The sequence below is a fragment of the Lutra lutra genome, chromosome 2 (assembly GCF_902655055.1).
Source record: "Lutra lutra chromosome 2, mLutLut1.2, whole genome shotgun sequence".
Classification (NCBI taxonomy): Eukaryota; Metazoa; Chordata; class Mammalia; order Carnivora; family Mustelidae; genus Lutra; species Lutra lutra.
Genome location: NC_062279.1, coordinates 31,322,646 through 31,337,595, shown reverse-complemented (window position 1 = coordinate 31,337,595; position 14,950 = coordinate 31,322,646). Strand labels below are relative to the sequence as shown.

The 14,950-nt window shown below is 44.9% G+C and overlaps 1 non-coding gene across 1 annotated transcript; it reads right to left on the bottom strand.

Annotated features, from left to right (window-relative positions):
* Positions 1–14,664: 14,664 nt before the first annotated feature.
* On the bottom strand, positions 14,665–14,769 carry LOC125094625 (small nucleolar RNA U13). The gene has a single exon (XR_007125633.1). It is a non-coding gene; the product is annotated as a small nucleolar RNA U13 (small nucleolar RNA).
* Between the last annotated feature and the right edge of the window lie 181 nt (positions 14,770–14,950).

Genomic DNA, 14,950 nt, shown 5'->3' with positions numbered 1-14,950 from the left:
TCTTAAAAAAAAACCCCAAAACTGACATACTATGTATGGGGGGGATATGATCAATATCATCTTTGTGCTTTGACATGGCTTCTGCTTCTGTCCCAAATGACAGTCTCAGCAACAAGCCAGGGCATGTGCTCTGTAGAAGGGGATCTTTGGTGGCTCCCAGTGCACTTCACGGTCTTTGTCTCTCTCCACCACTGCTATATCTCAGCACATTTTTCTCATCTGTCTTCTCTCTTCCCTCGTTCCTTTTGTCTCCTTCCTTTTTTCCTCATCACAGCCTACTCATGACATTACTGCCGAACACTCCTGATGGGCCATGATTGTCATGAATGGTTCAAAAGATACATCAGTTACTAAGGGTTTTGACCCAGATGATGGTGTGAGTTCCCCCCATGGCCAGCTCTGGGTTTCTAAGTGTTTAAATATTTATATATGCTCATTAAGTCTCAAGAAGGTGGCTGATACCCTCCAAGACAGGAAGAGAATCCACGATGACTTTAAAGGCACAATGCAACGTGAGTGGGGCCAGTACATCCAAACCCTATAAAAGGAAAACCCAGGTTTGCTTCAGTGGAGAGAAGCTGATTAGGAAGAACAGTGGATGTCCAGTTGGGCATAAGTCGAGAGAAATCCAAACAAATCCAAAATGCAGTAGCGTCACTGTACCCCGGCCAGGGAGTCATCCTCTCTGCCGCCTTCAGTATTAACCAAATCTCTGTTGAATCACTTTACTCAGACCTTTATGTCTGCAGAAAAACAGATGCTATAAAAATTCTATGAGGAAGGAACTGGAGTGTTTCAAATCTGGATGAATAAAGAGGAAGGGGCAAACAATTTAGTGATGGGCTCCAACATTGCCTTGTAAGCGTGAACCTCCATCACAAACTCAGTCACTCCAGAAATAGTTTTCTTACCTTCCAGTTACCTTTGACTCTGAGCCACCAACTTTCTCCTCCTCTTCCTGTATACATTGTTTGCCTTCCTCTCCAAATTATTCATGAGCCTTAGAATCTTAATGCAGATCACCCCTCCTCACCCCGTCCTCTGTCCACGCTATGAAACAACTGATCTGTCTGTTCTCTGGGCCCCAAAGACCCCACGTCTGTCATCCCCGGTGCCCAATCTGCAGTTTGGGAAGCTTGCTGAGGTATCAAGGGTCCTGCTTATCCAGGAACCTCCACCTTCCTCCACCGACATCCTTTTTGGCTGCTACCTGGGAGCTAAGGTGACCGTTCACATTCACCTTGGGACCCACCACCATTTTCCTTTTCAGGTTCAAGTATAGGGAGAACCACTTGCATGGCACAATGAACACTTTGTTGTATTTGTTTTAACCCATATCTATCCATTTACCATAATCAATGTATTTTTTAATGCATTTGAAAGCAAACCTCAGATACCGGGACACTTCCTGTATTAAAGTTTACAGTCCGCTTCTGTGTTTGCAAGTGAACTGAGAATGACCAGACATCTGTCTTGAATATGAAGATTGGCACTTTCTGATAACTTGCTGATAAATTCTGAAGGGAAGTTCTGACGTCAGGATGATTTTAGAAATTACTCAGATATGAAATCATTTTATATTTAAAATGAGATGAGTAAAGTGTTTTTCACTGCCTCTGGTAACTTTTAACCTTGCTCAATTTTATGCTGGTGGCAAGGGAAAAAAAAGGGGGGAGGGGAGAAATGCATCGGGAGGATAGGACATTCTCCTCTTCCTGCCCAGATTAACATTTCTTGCACAATTACCCATGGAATATTCTCATTTTGGACTTTTTCCACACCCTAAATTTAGCAAGCTAGAATTATCTTTTAAATACCACTTTAAGCAACCTTTTTTGAAAAGAAGAATGCGGAAGAGGGGGAAATCTGCATTTCTTTGTGGTTAGAATGTAATGGCCTCAAGTTAATTACTCTGCAAGGCAGCAGATTCCTCCTTTATTAATGCTGAAGATATAGTAAAGACAGTAATCTAGCAAATTCATTACAAGTCTGAAGATTAGAGATTTATCCATTCAGACTGAAAAACAGGCAATGCACTTACAGGCATCTCTGTATGTTCTGGTAATTGCGCACATTGCAATGAATAATTGCCTTAAATGTGTCAGGTGGATTTCATCATTTAAGGGAATTCTATGTTTGAGTCTTTTTAGGGCTAAAAAGTCTTGAAAATGAGGGCTGAGAACTCTTTTCATTTGTTAATTTCTGAACTTTGAAACACTAAAATCTTCATATAAAATCAGTTTTTGTTAAAGTGAGACATCGCTCTAGAATACGATGGAATTTCCTTAAGTTGGGTTTACAGAGAGAAATGCATGAAGCGAGTACAAGTGTACAGAGAGAAGTTTTGAATGAATGATTTTTGTTGATAATTATTAGTTTTACAGTGGGGGGGGAGGGCTCAGTATTTGAGAAACAAAAGGTTTACAGTTGATGAACTGTGGCTTTTTAGGAGATCAGGGGTAACTTCCTTGCTGTTCCTCATTATGAGGCTAATTTATGCATGGAATAAACAAAAAATGGGTGTGTGGTTTGTTTTTTTTTAAGATTTTATTTATTTATTTGACAGAGAGATCACAAGTAGGCAGAGAGAGAGGAGAAAGCAGGCTCCCTGCTGAGCAGAGAGCCCGATGTGGGGGTCCTGGGACCCTGAGATAATGACCTGAGCGGAAGGCAGAGGCTTAACCCACTGAGCCACCCAGACACCCCTGGGTGTGTTTTTTTTAAAGATTTTATTTATTTATTTGACAGATCACAAGCAGGCAGAGAAACAGGCAGAGAGAGAGAGAGAGAGAGAGAGGGGCAAGCTCCCTGCTGAGTAGAGAGCCCATGTGGGGCTCGATCCCAGGACCCTGGGATCATGATCTGAGCCAAAGGCAGAGGCTTTAACCCACTGAGCCACCCAGGCATCCCTTAAATACAGTCTAATTTTTAGAGCAGTTTTAGGTTCAGGACAAAACTGAGCAAAAGATACAGATTTCCTGTATATCGGTTGTCCCTCCTCCACATCCTCCCCCTCACACACATTCGAGGCCAATGGGAATCTTTTCATTTTGGCTCCTGTATCTTTCTGACATGACCAGTAGTCTTGGATTTCTTCCTTGCTTTCTAGAATGGCAAGACTGAATCAACCATTCAGAAGCCCTGTCTCCTTCTAACGGGAAATGCTATTTAAGGGCCATAATCCAAACCATGGGATGCCGCTCCTCCTTTTTTTTTTTTTTTTTCCTTATTTTAGGTTTTCAGGCTCAGCAGACACATCTAGGAAAAATGTATTCTTGAGAAAATAAAAATAAATCATGTGTTCATATTGATATTTCCAATTGAAATTAAGACATCAGGATTCTACTTTTGAAGTATTAGACATCTTTCACTGAAAATCTTTTCCTACAACATTAACAATTACTTCTTTGCTTTATCCTCAACATACACAAAGTTATTTAAAGAGAAGTATTATCACTAAAGATTATTGAACACGATTGAACATTTCTTTGCTATTATTTCCTGCCTTTAGGATATACTAGTACATAATTACAATCAAATGCTATGTGTCAAGCCACCTGAAATTTTTTTTTTCTTTAAAAAAATTTTTTTGAAGATTTTGCTTATTTATTTGACAGAAAGAGAGACAGCAAGAGAGGGAATACAAGCAGGGGGAGTGGGAGAGGGAGAAGCAGGCTCCCCGCTGAGCACTTTTCACATAGTCCCCTTACTTGGGGGTCTAAGTCCCTACTGATTCACAAACAAAAATGGCTTATATTTGAACATGACTCTGAGTCTGTTTTACGTATGCTTTTATGTACTCTTTTTATTTTTTAAATTTAAATTCAATTAATTAACATAGAATGTACTCTTGGTTTCTGAGATACACTTCTTGACCACACTCTGCAGGCAGTTACCATTAGCTCCATTTTACAGAGGAGAAAGGTGAGGCCTCACTACGGAACCAGGCCAAGTCTCCCAGATAATTGGAGACAGAGCTGCGTTTAATACCCATTTTTGGGGGGCACTGGGTGGCTCAGTGCGTTAAAGCCTCTGCCTTCGGCTCAGTTCATGATCCCAGGGTCCTGGGATCGAGCCCCGCATCTGACTCTCTGCTCATCGGGGAGCCTGCTTCCTCCTCTCTCTCTGTGCCTGCCTTTCTGCCTACTTGTGATCTCTCTCTCTATCAAAATAAATAAAGTCTTTTTTAAAAAAAATAAAAATTAGACTGTATTTTAAAAAAAATTAAAGATTCCCTTTGGCCAGAGGCAACTGGGCAGCTCAATTGGTTAAGTGTCTGACTCTTAATTTTGGCTCAGGTCATGATCTCGGTCATGAGCTGGAGACTGGGGAGGAGCCCATGTTGGGCTCCCTGCTGCTTCGCAGGGAGTTTGCTTCTCTCCCTCTCTCTCTGCCCCTTCCCTCACTCATGCAAGTATGCACACCTATGCTCTCTCTCTTATTCTCTCTAAAATAAATAAATCTCTTTTTAAGATTTATTGATTTGGGGCACCTGGGTGGCTCAGTGGGTTAAAGCCTCTGCCTTCGGCTCAGGTCATGGTCCCGGTGTCCTGGGATCGAGCCCCACATCGGGCTCTCTGCTCTGCGGGGAGCCTGCTTCCACCTCTCTCTCTGTCTGCCTCTCTGCCTACTTGTGATCTCTGTCTGTCAAATAAATAAATAAAATCTTAAAAAAAAAAGATTTATTGATTTGACAGATCACAAGTAGGCAGAGAGGCAGGCAGAGATGGGGTGGGAAGCAGGCTCCCTGCTGAGCAGAGAGCTTGATGTGGGGCTCGATCCCAGGACCCCCGGATCATGACCTGAGCCGAAGGCAGAGGCTTAACCCACTGAGCCACCCAGGCACCCCCTTAAAATAAATTAAAAAAAAAAAAAAATCCTCCCTTTGGCAAGAGATAGAACAATTTGAGTGTGAAAATAATAATGACAATGGAATGAAACTCATCAAATCTATAAAATTCCTTGAGATCCTATGAAACTAACAACAGCAAAATATCAGGTTTCCACTGAAGGATCCTAGGGCACTAAACTCATTCTAAAACTTGGCAAGGGGAAGAATCAAGCCTTTTCTGTATTCCTGTACAAACTGTATTGAACTATCAGAGGAAAGATTGATGGGGAGGGAACTTGAATGCAGATGGCACTCTCCCCAGTGAAAGTGGGAAATCACCAGGTGCCTTCAGTGACAGAATCAGAAGCACACAGCCCTGTCCCCGAGGCTGATCCCACACTTCACCTTGCCTCTCCGTCTGACAATCTCTCTATAGGAAATCGGGGAGACGGAGGGGAAAATTCGATGACAGCAAGAAGCAGCAATCCACCAAATCCAGAGCTTTGGTCCTTTTTAGAAAGACACGTGGTCTTGTTTCTTCAATGGCATTTTCAAAAACAGAGGAGAGCTGTTACATAGTTTTCAAAACTCAGGAGAGAGCCAGAGGAGCAAGCATCCCATAATAAATTTCTAAGCGAGACAGGTGGGGAGAGAGAGGCAACACGGGTGGGTTTGTTATTTGGGTTTCTGTCTTCAGACATTTTGCTGCACAGAGGGGCATGGCGTCAGGGAGAACGTTGGAACAGTGGAATGGAGTGAGCCCTTTGGGGCACCAGTGGGAATGATTAGGGCACAGGAAGGGAATGCCATTGGAATGAGGTCCTCAAAGAGACACAGTCAGCAGGAGCCCAGTCCTTGTGGAAGAACAGCCTCTGGGTAAGAGGGGCTTAGATCATACGCCATCCTAATAAAAAACATGTGTAGAAATATGAAGCTGACAGCACAGATCTGAAAAAGAAGCTAAGTGAACCTAGACACTTAGGAGGGAGAAAGGTGTCCTGAAGATGTGGATTTACAGCACAGTGAGACCTGACTCCTTGAGTCAAATTTTCAACGTGGCTCTGACTTTCATTATTCTGGTGGGTATTCTATGTTTACAAGATTCTTTTGTTTATAGCTCTCTTTACTATGCTGTTTCAAAGAATTCTGGTTCATTAAAAGCCGTTCGGAGCTTACCCTACAAATCCTACAAACATGAGAGCCTTCCAAATAATTAGTATACTCTTTTCACCCAAACCAGCCTTCGTTATGTTAAATCTTTTGTAGCCTCACAGGCAAAAGGATATAGTGGTCACTTCATTCTCAGTAGGCATTCAGGGGTTGTAAATATTGGACTCTCATTTTTCCAGTTGGCCCGTAATCAGAAAAGTGGCTTTGCTGCAAAGCAGTAATTACCTTCCAGTGTGTTCTCAATTCTATTATTAACCATGCCGAGACCACGTGAACCTTGAAAGAGCTGCAAAGACTGTCTTGCTCTAAACACATCAGTTTTTACTCTTCAGAGAAGGGAAGGGAGCAAACACTTGTTTTTTACTTCCCCTCATTTCTAAAAAAAAATTTTTATGTGGCAGAGAGAGAGATCACAAGTAGGCAGAGAGACAGGGAGAGAGAGAGAGAGGAGGAAGCAGGCTCCCTGCTGAGCAGAGAGCCCAATGCCCGGCTCGATTCCAGGACCCTGGGATCATGACCTGAGCCGAAGGCAGAGGCTTTAACCCACTGAGCCACCTAGGCGCCGTGACTTCCCCTTATTTTTGTTTCCCCCCGAGGAGGGGGCCTTCACCTCACATCGTCAGTCGTATGGTCTCAGAAAACCTGAGAGATATGGGCGAAAGGTTGAGCCACCAAATCTCTGGAATTTGTTGCATTCTTCCATTTCTCCTTAAAGGAAATAGTTAAAAATTTAATCTCCCTATCCATAATCTCATTCATACATAATTTTACGTGGGTACACATGGTCACATCTGTGCTTTGTAAAACGGTGTGGCCAGTCTGTTCTTTCCGTGTTTTTGTTTTGCTAAGCTCCCCAGCTTCCTCTCTCCCTCCTTTTCCCCACCTGAGCGCCCAAGGCCATCTGTGCTGGGAAGCTGGGAGGTATCCTCCCACATTTTCTCCTAACTTAGGTATCCTTTGACCCACCCCTAGGTATGTATCTACCTAGAAAGGCATGCATTTTTTAAAAAACATTTTATTTATTTGAGAAAGAGCACAAGCAATGGGAGCAGCAGGCAGAGAGAGAGGGGGAACAGGCTCCCCACCAAGCAGGGAGCCTGATGCAGGCTCCATCCCAGGACCCCGGGATCATGACCTGAGCCGAAGGCAGACGCTTAACCGACTGAGCCACCTAGGTGCCTAAAGCACGCATTTTTTTTTTTTTTTTAAAGCACTGTCTTATAAACAGGGGGTCACAGCATCTCTTGTATTCTATGTTCATCATTGCACAACACCTCGTGGGGACCTTCCCCCAGTTAGCTTCCCTTCACTTAGTAAATGGCAGGAGAATTCCCCAGTGTGGAGGGGCCACTGATGAGCCTTCACTCTGTGTTCAGGTTTTTGCCCTATGAAGCCACACAGTCAACCCACTTGTTTATCCTTGTGGTCTTGAAGAACCCACAGCCTTAGCTAGCTAGCTAGGGTCATCTGTGTTTGACAGAGTTTCAGGAGCACAGCTGTCAATGAATTCATTTATTCTTTGAAGAGAGGTTGCCAGATTGCACTCCAAAGACTGGAGGGAAGGGAAGGGAGAGTTAAGGAGAGGACAGCCGATGTGGATAAAATGTTTGGTCCGTGCATTTAAATTGTGTGGATCGAATGAAGGGCCACGTGCAATGTAATGACCAATCCAGGGGTATTGTTATTAGTTCTTCTAAAGCCTGTAGGCTCCCCCAGGTGACCATCTGGGCCTCTGTGGAGGGGGCACCTTTCATGCGGTGTGTAGTGAAAGTGACCCTCCTTGATTGTGCACATGGAGGTTTAGAAAGGAAGGTCAGAGCCGTGAAGAGCACAGGCTTTGGGGGTCAAACGGGCTTCACCTCAAGTCCCCACACGACCCCTTTCCACTGTGGCATCTTGGCCAAGTTGCCCAACTTCTGGGCTTCAATATCCTCCTCTGCGGAATGGAGAGAAGGGTGCCAGTCTCAGAAGGCGTCTGTGAGGAGAAATGTCTGGAAGGCCCTGGGCAGAGAGTCTGACCCTCGGGATAGGTGACGTTGTTTCTCGAAGGCCTTCCTTGCATTGCTTCCCCATACCCACTCTCAGGGCACGCCCCAGCTGCTGAAGCCATTGTATGGGATTTGTCTTTGCATCTTTACACGCCCAGGGAATATTCTGAGGTGAATGCCAGGCGTCACCTCATGTCACCTGCTCACACTTGTGTGTTCTTCTGACGGCAGTTCGCAAAGTGTGATCTGGAGACCCCTGAAGGTTTTCCTCTCAGGAGTTCTGTCCACTGAAAACTATCATTTTAGTAATACTCATACACTGTTTGACTTTTTCATTCTCATCCTCCACATGTGCAGTGGAGTTTTTGGGCCGCAGACCGAAAGCAGCAGCAGATCTGAGAACCCAGCTGTCTCTAACTAAACCGATAGGACAGAGTTCAAATTTTTGCAAATCTGTTCACAGAAATGTAAGACAATGCCACTCTGTTTTTTTGTTTTGTTTTTGCCTTGGACTGTATACTTATTTTTCATAAAACTGAGTTTGGAAACATGTTTATTTAAATATGTGTATTTATGTTGTTGCTGTTTTAAAAGAATCAAATGAATATTTTATTTTTTACTTTTTTTTTTTTTAAGATTTTATTTATTTATTTGACAGAGAGAAATCACAAGTAGGCAGAGAGGCAGGCAGAGAGAGAGGAGGAAGCAGGCTCCCTGCTGAGCAGAAAGCCCGATGTGGGGCTCGAACCCAGGACCTGGGATCATGACCTGAGCCGAAGGCAGCGGCTTAACCCACTGAGCCACCCAGGCGCCCCTATTTTTTACTTTTTTAAAAGGCTTTATTGGGGCGCCTGGGTGGCTCAGTGGGTTAAGCTGCTGCCTTCGGCTCAGGTCGTGATCTTGGGGTCCTGGGATCGAGCCCCACATGGGGCTCTCTGCTGGCAGGAAGCCTGCTTCCCTCTCTCTCTCTCTGCCTGCCTCTCCGTCTACTTGTGATCTCTCTCTGTCAAATAAATAAATAACATCTTAAAAAAAATAAATAAAAATAAAAAGGCTATTTATTTTGAGAAAAATAGAGAGCATGCACATTAGAGAAAGAGAACACGAGCAGAGGGGAGGGGCGGAAGGAGAGGGAGAAACCGACTCCCCGCTGAGCAGGGAGCCTTTTGAGGGCTTGATGCGGGGTTTGATCCCAGGACTCTGGGATCATGACCTGAGCCAAAGGCAGAGGCTTTAACCCACTGAGCCACCCAGGCGCCCCCATTTGGTTTATTCGTTCTTCAGTTGATGGACTTTGGGGTTGTTTCCATTTTTGGTTATTAGGAATAATGCTACTAAGAACATTTGTGTCCAAGTTTTTGTATGAATGCATATTTTTAGTTCTCTGGACTCTACACCTGGGACCAGAATTGCTGAGTCTAACTCTATATTACTCTATGCTTAACTTTTGGAGAAACTGTCAAACTGCTTTCCACAGCAGCTGCACCATTTTACATTCCAACCACCAATGTATCCGTGTTCCAATTCTCCATAGCTTTTCCAAAATTTGTTATTTTCAGCGTTCTTGATGCTAGATATCCTTGGGAGTATGACTCAGTCATTTTTAAAAGTGTAAAGAGTTCTTGAGACTAAAAGTTTAGAGAATTGCTTTTCTGACATAAAGCTTATAAAAATAAAAATAATAACATTGTCAATCTAAAAATTAACAATAATTCCACACTGTTTTGCGACACCAGGGTAATCAGGATGGCCTGGACAGAGCCCATTTACACCTTTGTACCCTTTAACTTTCAACATTTCCTGTTTAGATGACAAATTATATTAACACCCTAATAACGAGTCTATGCTCAAATTTCTCCCAATTGCCTTCAGTATGTCTTTTTCTAACGTATGGGGAACAAGATCTGACACTGCGTTTGGTTGAGATGTCCTTAAGAACTTTTCATCTTGATTAGTTCTCCCTCTGCTCCATTTCTTTCATGCTCGTCATTGATTGAAGAACTGGGTGGTTGGTGGAACTTCCCACATCCTGATTCGGCTGCTCAAACCGTCGTCGTCTCCTTTCATCTGTTTCTTTGTCCCTCATGTTTCTCGCCATTTGGTAGTTAGATCTAGAAGTTCGATTAGATGCCGGTTCAATGTTTGTGCAAGAACATTTCGTAGACGCTGTGTACTTCCTTTTGCATTGCAATGGGAGGCATGTGGCATCTGTCTGTCTCGCTCAGCGATGTTAAGATAAATCAGTGGGTTTAGGGTTTTTAGCTTGATCGCGCCATTATAAGTTTCCCACCAACATACTTCTTTTTATTTTTACTTTTAAGTAATCTCTATGCCCAACATGGGGCTTGAACTCACCACCCTGAGATCAAGAGCCCCATGCTCTACCCACTCACCGAGCCAGCCAGATGCCCCCTTCCACCCATATTTTGTTTTATAAAGATTTTATTTATTTGACAGAGAGAGATCACAACTAGGGAGAGAGGCAAACAGAGAGAGAGAAGGGTGGGGGGAAGCAGGCTCCCTGCTGAGCAGAGAGCCCAATGCGGAACTCCATCCCGGGACCCGGAGATCATGACCTGAGCCGAAGGCAGGGGCTTAATCCACTCAGCCACCCAGGCGCCCCTCCACCCATATTTTATTTTATTTTATTTTATTTTTAAGATTTTGTTTATTTATTTGACAGACAGAGATCACAAGTAGGCAGAGAGGCAGGCAGAGAGAGGGGAAAGGAAGCAGGCTCCCCGATGAGCAGAGAGCCCGATACGGGACTCGATCCCAGAACCCTGGGATCATGACCTGAGCCGAAGGCAGTGGCTTAACCCACTGAGCCACCCAGGTGCCCCACCCATATTTTAATAGCATGGCTGTCGCTGCCTTATTGCAGGGTTTCTTTACAACTGTGAAGAGTGACGCTGTAATTCCAACTGTTCTGTTTCATTTATCTTCCTTACACACTATTTGGGTATCCTGAAATGATAGCAGAATAAATGCTTGATTTTTCCCCCTCTTATTTACTGATTTTCCAAACAAGTAGCTCCTTAGGTGATACAAGAGTAAATAAACAATGAGGGATTTTAAAAAATATTACTATGCATTCATGGGTTTGTATACATTTGATACATTCCAATCAGCCCGTTGTTATTCATTCTTCAGCCCAAACTGTTGCATCTCTAGTCACAGGGCTCCCCTTTATCTTGGCTCTTGGGCTCTTTTAACATAACCTCAGAAGTAAGTGATAGCTACCTTATTCTGGGGCGTAACAAAATGCCACAGGCTCATCTTACACGATCCCTGCCCCAGTTTTGAGATCCGTCATCTCCTAAAGGGGTCTTTGTTCCTCTTAGTGGGCAATGGCATTTAGATGATGAGTTGGGACACTAGGGTTGCTCATAGCCAATGGACTGCCATTGCTTCTTGGCCTTTTCAGTGGACACAGCTAACACAGATGTGTTTTGTAGAAAGAGAAAAATTGATCATGACCCATACTACCACGGCTGGTTCAAATTTTCCATTATGTAACTTATCCCTAACACCATTGATGTGAGACTTGTATCTCTTCGTCTTTCACTGAAGACCTTGGCATTTAACGATATCAATTCAATGACTTATTTCCTATTTTACTTACATGTATAGATGTGAAATACAAATGCGAGCAATAACAGCTAGACAACAATTCCAGGATTATTACTAACAAATACTATTATTAAGTGCAGTTTGATTTTTTGCCTTTTTTTTTTTTAAAGATTTTATTTATTTATTTGTCATAGAGAGAGAAGCGAGAGTGAGCACAGGCAGACAGAGTGGCAGGCAGAGGCAGAGGGAGAAGCAGGCTTGCTGCCAAGCAAGGAGCCCGATGTGGGACTCGATCCCAGGACGCTGGGATCATGACCTGAGCCGAAGGCAGCTGCTTAACCAACTGAGCCACCCAGGCGTCCCTGCCATTTTTTTTTTAAGATTTTATTTATTTGACAGACACAGACATGGTGAGAGAAGGAACACAAGCAGGGGCAGTGGGAGAGGGAGAAGCAGGCTTCCCAAGGAGCAGGAAGCCCGATATGGGGCTTGATCCCAGGACTTTGGGATCGGGACCTGAGCCAAGGGCAGACACTCAATGACTGAGCCACCTAGATGCCCCAACTTTGCTGTTTTTTTTTTTTTTTTTAATCCTGAGGATGTGTCACACAAAAGATATATAGTCCAAATAATGAGTTTTTTTTTTTAAGATTTTTTTATTTATTTGACAGACAGATCATGAGTAGGCAGAGAGGCAGGCAAAGAGAGAGAGGAGGAGGAGGCAGGCTCCCTGCTGAGCAGAGAGCTCGATGCGGGACTCGATCCCAGGACCCTGAGATCATGACCTGAGCTGAAGGCAGAGACCTTAACCACTGAGCCACCCAGGTGCCCCCAAATAATGAGTTTTAAAGTCAGTTACTTATTTTTCCAGGTAGTTATGTCAGTAACTCCTGATACACCTTGATTAGTGGCCTTTTTTCTTTTGAGAAATGCTTTGTTATTTACTTAAAAAAAAAAAATCAGGGCACCTGGGTGGCTTAGTCATTAAGCATCTGCTTTTGGCTCAGGTCATGATCCCAGGATCCTGGGTTAGGGTTCAGGCTCCCTGCTCGACAGGGAGCCTGCTTCTCCTTCTCCCACCCCCCCCCCCCCCCGCCCCGCTTGTGTTCCTGCTCTTGCTTTGTCTCTCTGTTAAATAAATAAATAAAACCTTAAAAAAAAAATCATGTAAGCCATTTATATGATTCCAAAGCCAAACTATAAAATACAGTATATGAAAATAAGCCTAGCTTCCACTCCCATTCCCTTCATTCTGTTTTTTCCTTCTATGTGACCATTTTTATTAGTTTGTGTTTTACACTTCCATTGCCTCTTCTTGAAAATGTGAGCAAATGCACACATCTTTGATAGAAAAAAAGGCAACATATATGTGGTCCTAGGCTGGCTTTTTTTTAACACTTAATGTAACCTGGAGTCCTGTGGCCTTCCACAGAGACGGGCTTCATTCTTTTGTAAAGCTGCACAGAAGTGCATTGTGTGGATAGCCGGTGGTTTATTCAGCCCATCTTCTGTGGATAGACTTGTGGGTTCAACAAACATTAATTGCATGGCTAAATCGTGCCAGGCACTGGGGATAAAGAGATGGTCTCTGGCCTCAGGAAACTCAGAGACAAGAGGGGGAGACCCCCGCAATACAAGCGCTTTGCTCACAAGGCAGTGAGCTCTTGGATCCACTGAGCACAGAGGGTGCGTGGAACAGGACAGACAGGCTCACACACAGGCAGGACACAATGACACTGTTGATTGGCATCTTCGTCTCACACGGACCTTAATACGGGAGAATCCTCACGGGAGGAACTCTCTTTTTTTTTTTTTTTTTTTTTAAATCAATGTTTGAAATTACTTAGAAAATCTTGAGTGCCACCAATTGGTCAGGGAAGGCAAGGCCAAATGAAAGAGGCAGAGAGGTAGGGTCCTAACCACAGAATTTCCTCAAAAGAGGAAACGTGAATTAATATATCAGCTGTGGTTTAACAATTAACGCCGGCATTCAATTCAACACTCACCGGAGATCGCTGTAGCTGTGGACACATGCTTAAATTAACTCCTTTATTCTTAAATAACAATTCTGAGAAGTAGGGACTATGACGCCTCGCATTTTACCGCGGAAGAAATTGCGGCACAGAGAGGTTACTGAACTCGTCCCCCAAGGGCACGCAGCGAGGGGACGAGGAAGGGGGCACGGGAGGACAGGGCAGACAGGACACTCGCAAGCGGCGCCCTCTCCCCCAGGTGGGACAAAAGTATCATGATCACCCCCTGGGGAGGAGGAACTACCGTCGACACCTCCCTTCCCAGCCCCCCTTCCCCGCCCCCCAAATCGAAAAAATCCTGCATAGCTTTCTCTGGCCCCGAGGGACGCAGGAATCCCAAGGCCTGTAGGCGACCTGGGGGGTGTGCGGCGGCGGCCCAGCCCTCCCAGCCCGCAGCGCGGATTTGAGCAGCGGCCGTGAGCTGCGGGGTTGCCCGCCGAGGGTCCCCCTCTGACTCTTCCAGGCGGGCGCCGCGCGGGTCAACTGGACGCAGCTTTACACTCAAGGAACCTGCAGCGGGGGTACAAGCAGCGCCGACGTAGCATGACACGGGCAAGGACAAGGGGTCGCACTGGGCAGTGGCTCTCCGCCCTGCTCCGCCTCGTCTCGTCTGTCGAACAGAACCAAAGACAGGCGGTTGTTCCCCCTGCCCCCGGCGTGGACCTGCGGATCGCCTCCGCGCGCCGGCTCGCTGCCGGCGCCACCTGCCGCCCAGGCCCAGTACTGCGCGGGGCTGCTCCAGAGCACAACGCTCTCACTCGCGGGCCCGCTGGGAGCGCTCGGATCACCTCTCCTTTCCCGGCGGCCCCGCGTCTGGGTGGGGGTCAGGTACCACAGGCCAAGTTTTCTCCCGACCCTGGCATCTGACTTGCAGCAGCCTATGCTAAATTTAGGAAGCCGGGAGCTGGTTAAAAACCTACACCGTTTACACCTGACTAGTAGCCCGGAGAGCTAATGCTCCTTGAAAACCGACCACGTTGCTTCAACAACTTGCGGACCAAACATAAAAACACCAAAAGTTCTACCTTTTTTTCCATAAAACTTGAAAAAAAAGGATCCCGTAAGTTCACGTCAGATGGGTAATGTGCCGAGGTCGTAACAAGGTTTAAAAGGTGGCACATATCACACAGACGCGTGAACACCCAATCATCACGCTTATGAACTACAAAAGGATCGCGACGCTGTCGTCACTAACGGATACTGAGGATGTCCCACTGACTTTGAAGAAAGGGTGACAGACTTATGCTTATATATTCGGTCTCAACAGTAAAATAGTGTATACTTTTAAAATATCTTCGATATTTTTCTTTTGTTTCTACCCTCGTAAATTAAAACAGAACCAAATTAGCGAGCGC